This window comes from Charadrius vociferus, unplaced genomic scaffold (assembly GCF_000708025.1).
Source record: "Charadrius vociferus isolate BGI_N301 unplaced genomic scaffold, ASM70802v2 scaffold90, whole genome shotgun sequence".
NCBI classification, from domain to species: Eukaryota; Metazoa; Chordata; class Aves; order Charadriiformes; family Charadriidae; genus Charadrius; species Charadrius vociferus.
In genome coordinates this window covers 12,312,138-12,324,381 of record NW_009647222.1, presented here as the reverse complement: position 1 = coordinate 12,324,381, position 12,244 = coordinate 12,312,138, and positions in this window count along the sequence as shown.

Here is a 12,244-nt window from a genome sequence, read left to right as displayed (position 1 = left end):
GCTGAACCAACTGTTGAAATCAATGGGAAGGCTCTGCTGTTTTCAGTAGGCATGGATCAGACACAGGGGATGCTGCCTCTCTCCCAGTCTGCCCTTTTGGTGGCCAGCATCGCCACAGACTTCAGAGGGTGAATTTTGACCTGGGAGTCAGACCTGGCTCTGCTCCCATCTGTGCCATTGCTCTGCTGGCTGAAATCTGGCAAGCATTCCCAACCTTGCTCTCCCTATCTACGCAGTGTAAAAATAAACAACAAAAACTTCTTGAACTCAATAGCTGAAAGCAGGTTAGACAAAGCCACGTAAACCGTCAGAATCCAGCTCTGCGAGATCCCAGCGCAGTCTCTAGTCTGTCTTCTGCCAGCTTCCAAGCACCACCTCCAGCAGAGTAAAATACAATAATTTATAGACATGTTTATAATCTGACAGCTTCATATGCATTAAACAGGGAGCAAAATTTCATGCTCACCTTTCTAATGCTGCAGGCTGGCACACTGGTGTTTTAACAGATTATCTCTTTCTGTTGCTTATTCCTCACCTAAAGTCCTGTTTCTAACACCTGTTACACTAGCTACCTTATAAATGGTTAGAGCGATCAATTCTCATGCTCCAGGGCACAAGCTGATAACCATCTGGACTGCAGAAGAAATCCACTCTCTGTTCCTTTCTATTCTTGTGCAGCAAACCCAAGCACAACGAAGAGGGGCTGATGGGATAACTTATACCTTGAAGTAGCCAGTAAACTTGTTTAGGTATGTTCAAGCACTTACACACGTAGACACACACACACATGCAGGAAAATATATTGGTCTGTTGAAGAGGAGTTTAAGCTAATGGTCTATAAAGAGTTCATTCCTTTTGACAGTTGCCCCTCAGGAAACTTAAGCTTGGTCAGGCTTTGTTGGAAAAACAGTGTTCTGCTCACCTAGTATAACCTTCTGCACATAAAACTACACAGTCAGCAATATTTGCATCTGACCACAAACCTCTGGTGGGGTTACAACTTTGTTTTTTGAAGAGATTTAGCCAACCTTAAGTCTTGCAAAGCACTCATATTCAGCATCTCCGCCTTTGCTTTGGAAGACAGGGTATGCATTTTACAGTATGAGTTGCTACATACGCTGTATGTAAAAGATACATCTAAAATGTAAAGTATAATGTACTGTAGGCTGTTTTCATCTTGACTCATTTTGGAACAGTCTGAAGACACAATTCCAATGCAAAGCGGGATGTGCAGTACCACTGAGAGCTGCTGTTGCATTTTAGTTTCGATATGAGGATGCAGTCACACAACAGCATGCATGACGGAAACAGCATTCACAGTAAGTTTCATATTGTTCATTTTGTTCCACTTTGGTTGGGCACTCCATCCTTACACCTGGCTGCATGGTAGGCAGGATGATGAGGCGAGAAGGGGGTAAAGACAGATCTCTTATTTATCCCTGCTTTCTGCAGGGCAGACAGAATTGTTCTCACTCCCATGCTGAAAACTACTTAGCGCAGTTGGGCAAACAGCAAAGGGGCCAGTGCATGCAAATCAGCAGCTGGTTTCCAAACACCCAGGGGCAGACATATCATCACTGGCAGCATCAGGCAGGCCAGCTCTCACTACAGGACAGTACTTGAGCCTTTAGTGGGAAAACAATGCTGGAGAAGTTCAAAAGACTCTAATGCCTGCTATCAACTAGCTCCTTAGGAACTGAAGCTCTCTTTTTTGTTATTAATTAACAAAATTCTTCTATGTTATCCATAAAGCATAATATGTGGTTCTGCATATGATAGTGTATGTCAAGCAGGAGAGGCATGAGGTTGTGTTTTTCTCTTCATTTCTGTGTAAAGGCAACATGGCCCGGAGGAAAAATATAGGATTAGATTCAAACCCTTCTCCAGAGCAACTTTTTAAAAGTCCCCTCTTTCTGTCTCACTTCTTCATTTGGAAAGCTAGACTACCAAAATGCAAAAAGATGTCATCAGGCTTGGCCAGTTAGAATCTAAAATGCTTCGAAAGTGCAAAACATTGCATAGCTGCTTCAAACGACTATGGTTCAACAGTCCCGTGGCGCTGTCTCTGCTGCTCTCTGGTTCCCTGTTCAGAGGTATTGATTGTTGCTGCAGACCAGGGGCCTTGTTCTTATATTGCACTTGAACCTGACAGAACAAACCACAACGTACTGCTCCCCAGGAAGGGCTGCAGCACTGAGCTCAACAGCAGTGTGCTGATCACACTGAAGGCAATTTCAAATTAAAGCCCAATCTGGGCACTGAGGTCGTCCTGAGACAGGAATGTTATGCTATCTCTGCTGGAGCTGCTGCACTGATCTCTTACTGCAAATGCCTTTCCCATAGCTACGAGAGCTAGGAGGCTCCCACGCACAGGGTGCTCAGCAGCTCTTCAGGACTACCTCTGCTGTGGAAGGTAAAGACAGGAAGATTAAGGACCCTGCTTTCTCAGGAAGCCTTTCTAATTCCTCAGAGGAGGGGTACAGGTGAAAGAGAGTTGTGGCGTGCTTAGCTATCCCCATGTAGACGGACAGACTAAGTAAGTGCCTTCTGAGACTGCCCTTGGGTTGGCAGACGTGTGGAAGATGCAGGATACCACAGGATAAACCCTGTATCACTGGTGGTCTGTGCACTTGCTGTCATGAGCAGGGGACAGAGGTCTGGTGTGCAGTGATGTACCTGACAACTTGCTCTTTCCAGCAAGTGCCACTTGACCCAGGTAGTGGTGAAGCAGTGGCCATTCATTGCTGCTGGCCCACAGGGATTGCTTCATCCTACAGTAAAGAGCTGTCTCTGCAGTTTCGAGGCCCAGAGATAAGCAAAGGTAGAAAAGGAGGAAAAGGTTAATCCTGGCTAATCCTCAGAGAGAATTATTTGGGAGGTGAGTACAAACTGGTACAAGGGAAATGGATGGCAGCAGATGAAAATGTGCCTTTACAGGTCTTGTTAAGGAAAAAACGATTGGATAGGGAACAGAGGAATCGTGTGATGGGCATGCAGAGAGACCCCAGTGAGGCTTGTGTGTCCTTTAAAAATGTTTGAAACTGCCTGTAATCAGAACGACAAGGCTTTGGGAAGCCTCCTACACTGCTGGGAACAGAGGGCAAAACAGCTTTTTCAGTAGTAATCTGAAATAAAAGGCATAGGCTTATGTCTCCTGCTGTCCTGTTGAACAGGGTATAACAGGTAGAGCACAAGTGCAGGTAATGCTCTGTGCACTGTGTCTGCTCTGGAGCATCTGTGTATGCAGATGTCTACAGAAACAAACCTAGGGAAGTACTGGGCTGGGTTTCTGCCATGCTGACTTTGCTAGTGTGCTGCCCTGTGACCCAGCCCTTCTCTTCTCACTGTCTGTACAGAGACCCTGGAAAGTTGACACACCCGAATCCCTTAGGGCTTGAGGGTCATAAAATAAATAAAATTGCTTTTCTAATGCAGCTTTTGGAAAGCCCGTAAGAAACATATTGATTGGAAAATGCTTGATTAGAATGATCAAGCTCTAAGCGCTCATACAGGGAAATAAATCTTTCCAATTCCCCACACCCAGTGCCAAGCTCAGCTTCCTGGAAGCAACTATGGCCCTTTCTGGAACTGAGGTGAAAATCCCATGTTCCATCACCTCCCCTGACCTGCTGACATTACACATGGTTTGCATTTGCTGATCAAATACACAAGCAGGACTCTAAATTAGCTTGCTGGGCTGAGATAGCTCATCAATTAATGATGGCAGATGAAGTCACCAGTACAAAAACCCCACAAAATCCGAAGTCTGTGTAAGCGGGAAATGAAGAAGGAAAGGCCCCACTCTACAGAATTCAACATGAAAAACATATTCTTTCTCACTCTATAGCCGAACCCTTTTCTTTGCAGATACAGGTTACAGGTTAGTAAATGAAGTAACTCTCTTACACAAAATTACTCAGCTATGTCTAAGACCCCCTGCCCCAGCAACAGAAAAGTCCCTGAACACTGCAGACCAATTCCTGAAGTCCTTAGAGTTGTACCTGATGTCAGAATAAAGCCTCAAGTACAACCCCAGTCATTTAACGTGGCCAGTTGTGCTGCATTTCTTGTAACTGAAATCAGTATTTGACCCATAGCAGCTTCATCTCTCCTTTCTGTTTCCATCTGCATCATCTGGAGTTGGCTTGCCGAAAAAAGTGGACCTTAGGATGCAGCCCTCTTTCCTTTGTGAGCTGCCCCATTTTGGGACCAGTTACAGAAAATGTTATAATGCTGGAGCAGTCTACCTGCTCCTGACAGGCACTCTGTGGCCTGTAAAGAGAGTTCATCCAGGATGGGGCAAACCAGCCTAGATAAATGGTGCTGGCATGCGTGCTGAAGTGGCCAGGGTTTGGAGTTCTGGAAGGCAAAAGCTACCAGCCAAAGAAGCGAGCAACCGCAGAGGTGATGAAAAGACCAGCCTGTTTTCTAGGCACTAATTCCATGAGCCATGTCCAAGAGATTTCAAGAACTGCACAGAACAGCTCCAGCTTCCTTTCATGTTGTTTGCAAAAGCTTCCTAGAAGCCTGACAAGAGCTGTCCTTCCAGGCAGGGAGAAGGCTGGCTTTTTGCATCTGGGCACCACATTCAGAGAAGGCCAGAGCCTAACAGTGAGTCAGTGAGCTGCGGGCAGCACAATGCTGTTCAGCTGACTACAGCTGTTCAGCTGCTACTGCGGTGTTCGCACTCAGGAAAGAACTTGCTTGGGTCCCAGATGACTCCTCTCTTTGCTCATGTTGTGCCCATAGGGCAGGTGACCATGGGATTCCTACCAGAGCAGCTTGTGCAACACAAGCAGCTGGCAGGGGGATGGGGAATGGGGAAATGTTGCTTTGGATCTGCTCCCAGTTATAGCCTTAATCCACTCCTGTCGTCTTCTTAACCAACTCCTGGCCATTTTCCATGGAGCAGACATTGCTTTCCTACTGCTCCCTTCCAAAAGGAGCTAAAAGAAATGTCTTCTGTTGCTTTTTTCCTTGTATGTGCACAAACTCTATCGCAAACAAAACTAGCTGAGCCCTGACAATGGCATGGGTTAGCAAGCTCAAAAGACCAGGCTGCCAGAAGCAAGCAGGTTTGCAAGTAGAAGTCAAGGAGATTATAAAAACTTAAATTTTCTTCTCAGCAACTCTTTATTGTTTCAAACCAATTTACCTTAATCCAGGTCAAAATTCAGGTCTAACAAACATTCTCTACAAGTTTTCCTGTATTGGATATGGCCACTGCTGATACCACTATTAGTAATACTTGCACATTTACACTCCACAGTGCCTTTCAAGTGCAGACAGATTAGATTGTTATATCAGTTTTATAGATGTGAGGCACAAAGTCATTGGACACTTGCCCATACACTGAATCTGTTATAGGAGGGATTGAATCCAGGAGCTATATTATGCTCCTCTTTACAACTGGACAAATGCAGAGCATTTTCACATCTCTAACACCTAGTTTTCCTTCCCACTTCTTCTTGTGTCACTTACTGGGTGCATCCTGGCAACAGTAATTTTAAGGTTAAAAAAACCCTGTACTGGAATGAACTGACAATACACGCTGTTTTTTTCTTTTAACACAATATGGCCTTGATCCCTGGCTGGGGTGTTGAAGATTTGTAAGTAATTAGAAATAAATTGATCTTGGTAGTCTTGACCTCTATATGGTTTTACTTAAGTCTTTTGCCTGCTGCCTAACTGCTGTACAGTGGAGAGGGGTGATCAGACTATTACCATGCTTGCAGTAATGCTGGTGATGGAATTGAAAGCTCCCATTTTAGGTACCCGATCAACGTTTCAAAAAGACATGAAAAACTGAAGAAATAGTTGCTAGCTGCAATGAATATAGGTGCTAAAGTTAAGATGGTTCCTTTCAGCAATTTATCACTTTAACCTATCATCAGCTAGGTCACCTCAATCTTCCAGTGACGGCAAACTTAGAGGTCATTCTACCGTTTCAGCAGAGAGAGGTTAGGAAGCTCTTTTTGTACAGCTGAATCAAGTGGAAAGTTTGGAAATCTCAGTTTCACATGCCAACAAAACACCACCAACAACATAGCAAGACATTGTAATCCTCCTGTATTAAGAAGCTGCTTTCTTCTCACAATGAGATTTTGTTCTCAGAGGCTCGCATCTTGAAGAAGTTGGGTCCCTTTCCCTTGAGGAATTTTGGCTGGGACTTTGTTTCCTAACTCAACTGCAATTGTGAGAGCTGGGGAGGGGGGAGCGTGTACACAAAGAGCATGTTTTCCAGGCTGTTTCCAGGGAACATGAGGCCAGCTCCACTACAGAACAGTCTACGCTGTGACAGCAAGATGTCATCTGTTGGCTTCCTCTGCACTGGGGCTCCAAGCCTTGTGAGCTGCAGCTGCACTTGCACTGCTACTGTAAAAGCAGATTTTGGCAGCACAACCATGGGTTACTTTGCCTGTAACCATTAAGCAAATCAGTGTACAGAAAATTTTACCACCAGCATGTGGTAAAAGCATGTCGTATTTCTACTGTAACTGATCTCACTTTTGGACCTCTGTCTCTTGCTTATGCGGGCATTCTCCTTCAGACTCCTAATCTAGGAGGTCTATAAAAGCCTGCTTTATTCCACCAATATATGAGTTCTTCTGTGCTTTGTGTGAAGACCTGCCTTCAGGTGACATGAAATAACTGGGGGAAACGGTGCAAATTACAGCTCTGGAGAATGCACTCAGTCCTGAACCACATCTTGGGCTTTGGAGGTAAAAGCTCACTCTTAGCAAGCTGCAGACATTTCCCGCTCCCACGATGCTGCAAACGAGAGTTCTGACATGGTTAAAAACTCCAGATTTAGCTTCATGATGGTTCCTTAATAAACCAAATCTCTGCAGCTCTTACAAACTGTCAGTCATTTCTCTGAGAAGACACGACTATCGTAGAGAAAGGTCAAGTGTTTAAAACAACAGCTCTAGATGCCAGGGGTCCTTTCCACATCCAAGGGGACAAGGATGCCACGGAGATGGACTCCAAACTGTACTACAGCACATCACCCATACAGGAGAAGTAACTGCATTGCATTTGCATAGGGTCCTTTATCTCTACCCTTCTAGTGCAACTTGTGCACAGAAAGGCTTCTTGTACTAAGGTACTTGTGCTTGAAATACATTGATAATGAGAACAAATTAAGTGTGTGCTCTTTGATTATCAGATGATAAATTATCATGATTATCTTTGCTGCAGCTCGAGAATTGCTTCCTCTCCAGGGTTTAACTCCTGCTTGCTCTGAAGCTAGTCAGCATACCCACTTATTTCTCGTATTAGGCCCCACCAAAAACTGGCTTCCACTTATTATTTCTGTGCAAGTCTTACGAAGTTGAGGGATTACTTCTATTTGGGGCCACTTGAAAACACTGGCCAAGGAACCAGAAATCAACTTTATTAATTGGGACAGCAAGCAAAATCCTGTTTAGGAGCTCAGATTGGAGCTAGAATGCTGTGCTGTGTGTCTCAGAGACATGTGCATCCTGCAGTCAGAGGCACAGCTGCAGCACTTGCAGTCATCCCTGGGGTGCCCTCTGAACTAGCTCCCTGAGGTGCCAACCACAACAAGGACTTGAGCATATGCTGCATGTTCAGCACAGCCTGCCTGACACCATGGCAGCTAGTTCATGCTGAGGTCTGTGGGTACTATGGCTTCGGCAAATTCTTGGGCAGCTGTGAGATCAACTCACCTATGACTGCAGCGCAGGTACACACTTGTGTGAGCTATGGCTACCTCTCTGTGACAGCCTCAGACCTCAGAAATACACACTTTTAGTTTCTCCTTCCCTCCAGCCTCACGAGTGTCTTGCTGGAGTCCTGTGCTTGAGGGAAATATCCCCCCTCCTGAACTGGGAATCTCTTTCTATCATTCTGTCTGGTATGAAGAAGCCAGAACAAAGATGATAATTTCTATTTCAGTGCTGAGATGTCTGTAATCACTACACGGTCTTTCAAATCAGCTCCTTTCAGGTCACAGCTTAGACAACATGTGCAGTGGTAGTGCTGACATAGTATTGTTTTCTGACCACCCCTTCAATGTGCCAGTGCAATTGGTGGAGGAGCTATGCTGTGATCTTGATGAGAGCAATAATTTGTATTTAAGTACATATGTACATTGGTTTCTGCCAGATCAGCTTTCGGGGCTGATTAAGAGCATACCTGCACTAACGGTTAGGTCAACACAACTGGCAGGGAGGTGGCAAACTGCAAAAAGAGTAACAGCTGGATGTGGTGACAGAGAAGGAGGAAATGCTTCAGTTAGTATTGTTACAGAACATGTCATGACACTGAAAAATGCATGGGCTGACTGTATTACTTGAGTCTAATCTTGATGATGTCACCGAGAAAGGCTTCCAGGACTGGAAAAATTACTGCAATGTCAATAGAGGCAAATAATTTACCTAGCCTCAGTAGAGGATCAAGCTTTGAATGAAAAGGAAAACAAATGGATGAGATAATTCACAAGGAAGTTCTGTCTCATCCTGCTTTTCAGGTTTCTTGCAAAAGTAAAGGTGCTGTGAGAGAGACTGCGTACCTAGTAATGATGGGTAATTGATAGGATCACAGATTGACAATTCGTAATACTCTGTAAACCTATTGTGCTAGTATAGACACCTAGTGACCTCGACATCAGTGAAGCTATCTTGTGTTGTCCTTCTTTCCACCCTTCCTTTCCTACAGGAAGGATGGCCATCCCTGTGCTTGCTATTACCAACAAACTACTGCAGATGTACCGGGAGGAAAGGGGAGCTCTGTCGCTTGAGACAGGCATGGTGTGCTGCAGCTGGGAGTCCCAGAGTGAGGTGGGATCGGCTGCGGAGCTGTGACAGCAGGGAGGGCTGAGAAAGTTACCCCTCTCAGTCCCACTAACAGTGGCCCCTCTTTTGAAGGGGCAAGGGGTAGCAATCTTATTTATCTTAGTTTAAGTATTGTGAAAGAGCATCAAATGATATCACCTGTCAGAAATATTTAGTAATATCTAATGGCTTCCTTACATGGCTGACAGTCATGCCAGGCAGTTTAAAACACTGAAAAAGGAGGAGTCCCTCCCTGGAGGACAACACAATATAAACAGACAGGAGGGGGAAGGGATTGAATGTACAAGCAAAGTGAACAGCACGATGGTGTGCATACAATGCCGGTCCCTCTGGGAACCAACTGAAACTACTGGAATCCCCATACACTCTTTACTAAGTGGATATTGCGAAAATGTAGTTGAAATACTTTTTCATCAACTTGTCTAATTAAAATTTTCATAGTAGCACTCCCCCATATTCAAATTTCAGCCAGCTATGTGAAGGACACTTGTCAAATTACATATCTTATCTGTTGCAGAAATCCAAATTTCTAGGTGTTCAGACACCACTTCTATTCACAAAAACTCAGACAATCACAATCACATTAAAGTCAGGAAAGCAAAAGAGGTGTCTCTATAAAGGGGTAATTTCTCTTCTATTCTTCCAGTGCTTCAAGACTTGCTTGGTTTACAAAGTCTAAACAAGTTTAGCTTCATTCTTTTGTATCATAACTTCCAAATCATCTCAAGTTTCTGCTCTCCTGGAAAGACTGATTCACAACCAACTTGCACAAGATGGAACATCTGTTTTTTTTAAAATCCACCTTTTGGACCTACGGGTCATGTGCCTGGACTTGTCTGAACTTGGCCATCCCTGATGCCATATCTTCTGTCCTACTAAGAAACACTTGTCGGGATATCTTCTTTGGTTAAGTCAACTGTGTCACAAATTAAATACCCATGAAAGCTGTTTTTGCCAACCGCACCAGCAATAGCAATTTTTGGAAATGCTGTTTAGTATTAGATCCGAGGAAGGGAAGTTTCTTGGTAACTAGCACACAGGAGTCAAATCCAGATAGCAACATGAATGCACAGCTTATAAGCCTCTCAGGCTATGGATCAAACTGTGCATGTGTATGAGTGGCAGATGGCAGGGAGTGCGGCGAGTAGAAAGACAGACTTGAAAAGCAAGAAGGTAGGAAGTGAACATGCACAATAGGGAAGGATAGTGAACTATATTTTGTCAAAAGGATACCTTCTAATCTAACTTTTCAGGTTGCCCTAACTTTTCCCTTCATGACTGTTTTTATAATTCCCACATTAGAGAAATTACTAAGCTAACAGATACAAGTTGTCAGTGCAAAGCAAGTTGACATTCCAGGTCCTTCCTTTCTTCTTAACAAGCTACAAGTGGAAAACTACTTTTCTGAAATGCTTTGCTTATTAACGTGATTTTGATTTTTTCACATGACTGGGGTCAACTGGCTTAGCACTGACAGCATGGTACAGAAATGCAGACATGGGCACATTGTCAATTTGGTGGGGGGTGGGGAGAAGACTTCTTCAGCAATTTCACACAAAATGACATTAGGGAATGCAAAGTGCCAAAAATTTTCCCATGAAGCCCTGAAAAAATCTGCAGACTCTAGATGTCTCACACCACTCTGGCAGATAATAAACATAGAGCATATGGACTCAAATACTGTACGTTCATGAAAACACAGTCCTCCGTGTTTGACACCATGTAGAGTTTCTGAGGACATGAATATAATTTCAGAAAAGATTTACACCCTTGTTATTCAGGTGTTTGGATAACCAAACAATGGAAATTCATTTATTTGTGGGCTGGTTTATTCCTTCATAAATTATAGCATTTCTTTCTTATACCTTCCTCTGAAGCAGCTGGAATGGGCAACTGTTAGGTTGGTCCTCTTCAATATTCTCTCTTCCCTGCTCTGACCAAATTTGTTAATCTAGGTCCTGAAACACTATTTCACTTGAAGATTAAGTTTTAAAAGAAAGCACCATGATTAATTTGTAAACCAACGTTTTGTTGATGCCTCATTTTGAACTTTTTTAGACGTCTTTCCCCTGCTACCCCTGAGGTGTGCACACTGTGTGAAGAGGAGATTTCTTTTGTCAGCCCAACCTCACCCTTACTCATTTCGTGCTGTCACAGTCATGCTTTTGCAACTCTGCTGACGGAAGCAGGTAGGAGGAGGAGGAGGAGGAGGAGGCTGATTCGGCAAGAGGAGTCTTTTGTTTGCAAGTAAATACCTTGGTGTTATCAGAAAGAAAACAAGGAGTGAGCAGCATGCATTGAACAAAAAAAAAAATCACAGCACTGTTATTCTGGTTTACCCCCTTCTCTCCCAGAACTATAGGCAACCCTGTGTGTAAGAGAAGGACTGGCATGCAGAACAAGTGTCGCTTCACTGCCTCCCCTTCATTGCTAAGTGGCATTCTTGCAGCAATTACAATTGCTAACATGGAGAAAGGATACTGGGAAACAGGTTGTTCTCGGTAAGGGGCATTAAAAACTCCATATAGGAACCAGCTTTGAAGAAAAAAAGATTTTGAAAACATAACAACAAAGAACAGATCTAGAAGAACGGGTTGAGACGTGCATTAGTAAAGCCAAAGAGTCCAAGACAGCCCATACTGAGATTTTCCTGTGTATCTGAACATATTGATGTCTCTTCAGTTTTGTGTCCAGAGAAGGGATTTTCACGACAGAGGACAAAGCAGCAGAGAACTTAGCCCAAAGCTGTGCATGAAGTACCAGCATTTCTTGAGACACAGTTCCTTTTCTGTTGTTTTTGTTTTTGCTAAAGACACATACATGAACACAGCCCCCAGACTGTACTGTTCACAGAAGAAGATGCAGTGTTGACCCTGACTGGGACAGAGGGAGTACAGCTCCTCTGCATCAAACTTTCTAGTTCTCTCATAGTTCAGTTCACTGATTGTTTTGAAGGCCTGAGTTGATTTTTTTGCATAGCATGCATCTCCATGCAACAAGAAAGACCTTTAAGGCTCAGAGCTTTTATTGCATACTGAGGGATGCCTCTCTCTGCAGCTTCCCATCAGGTTGGCTGGTCCCACAGCCTTGCACCCTGGCAGCTCCAATGCATGCACATTTCTGCCAACTCTGTTAGCCTCCACTAAATCCTGTTCTTCCACCCAGCATGTTCTCTCTCTCACTCTGGGGATAAGGAGAGAAAGGCAAACTGTTTGGGTTCTTATTTTTGCATGCTGCTCTCTTTTAACATCCAGAAAGATCACACTGTTTTTTCAGTCTTTGCCCTCTTGCTTAAGTAATGCTACTCACACAGTTATCTTTTAAGCCTGGGAAGCAGCGACTTGAATAAAGCAGCATTAACACACTGGATGCATCCTCAGGGTGAGCACCCAATCCAGAGCGTAACACCTCAGCTGACCCATTCA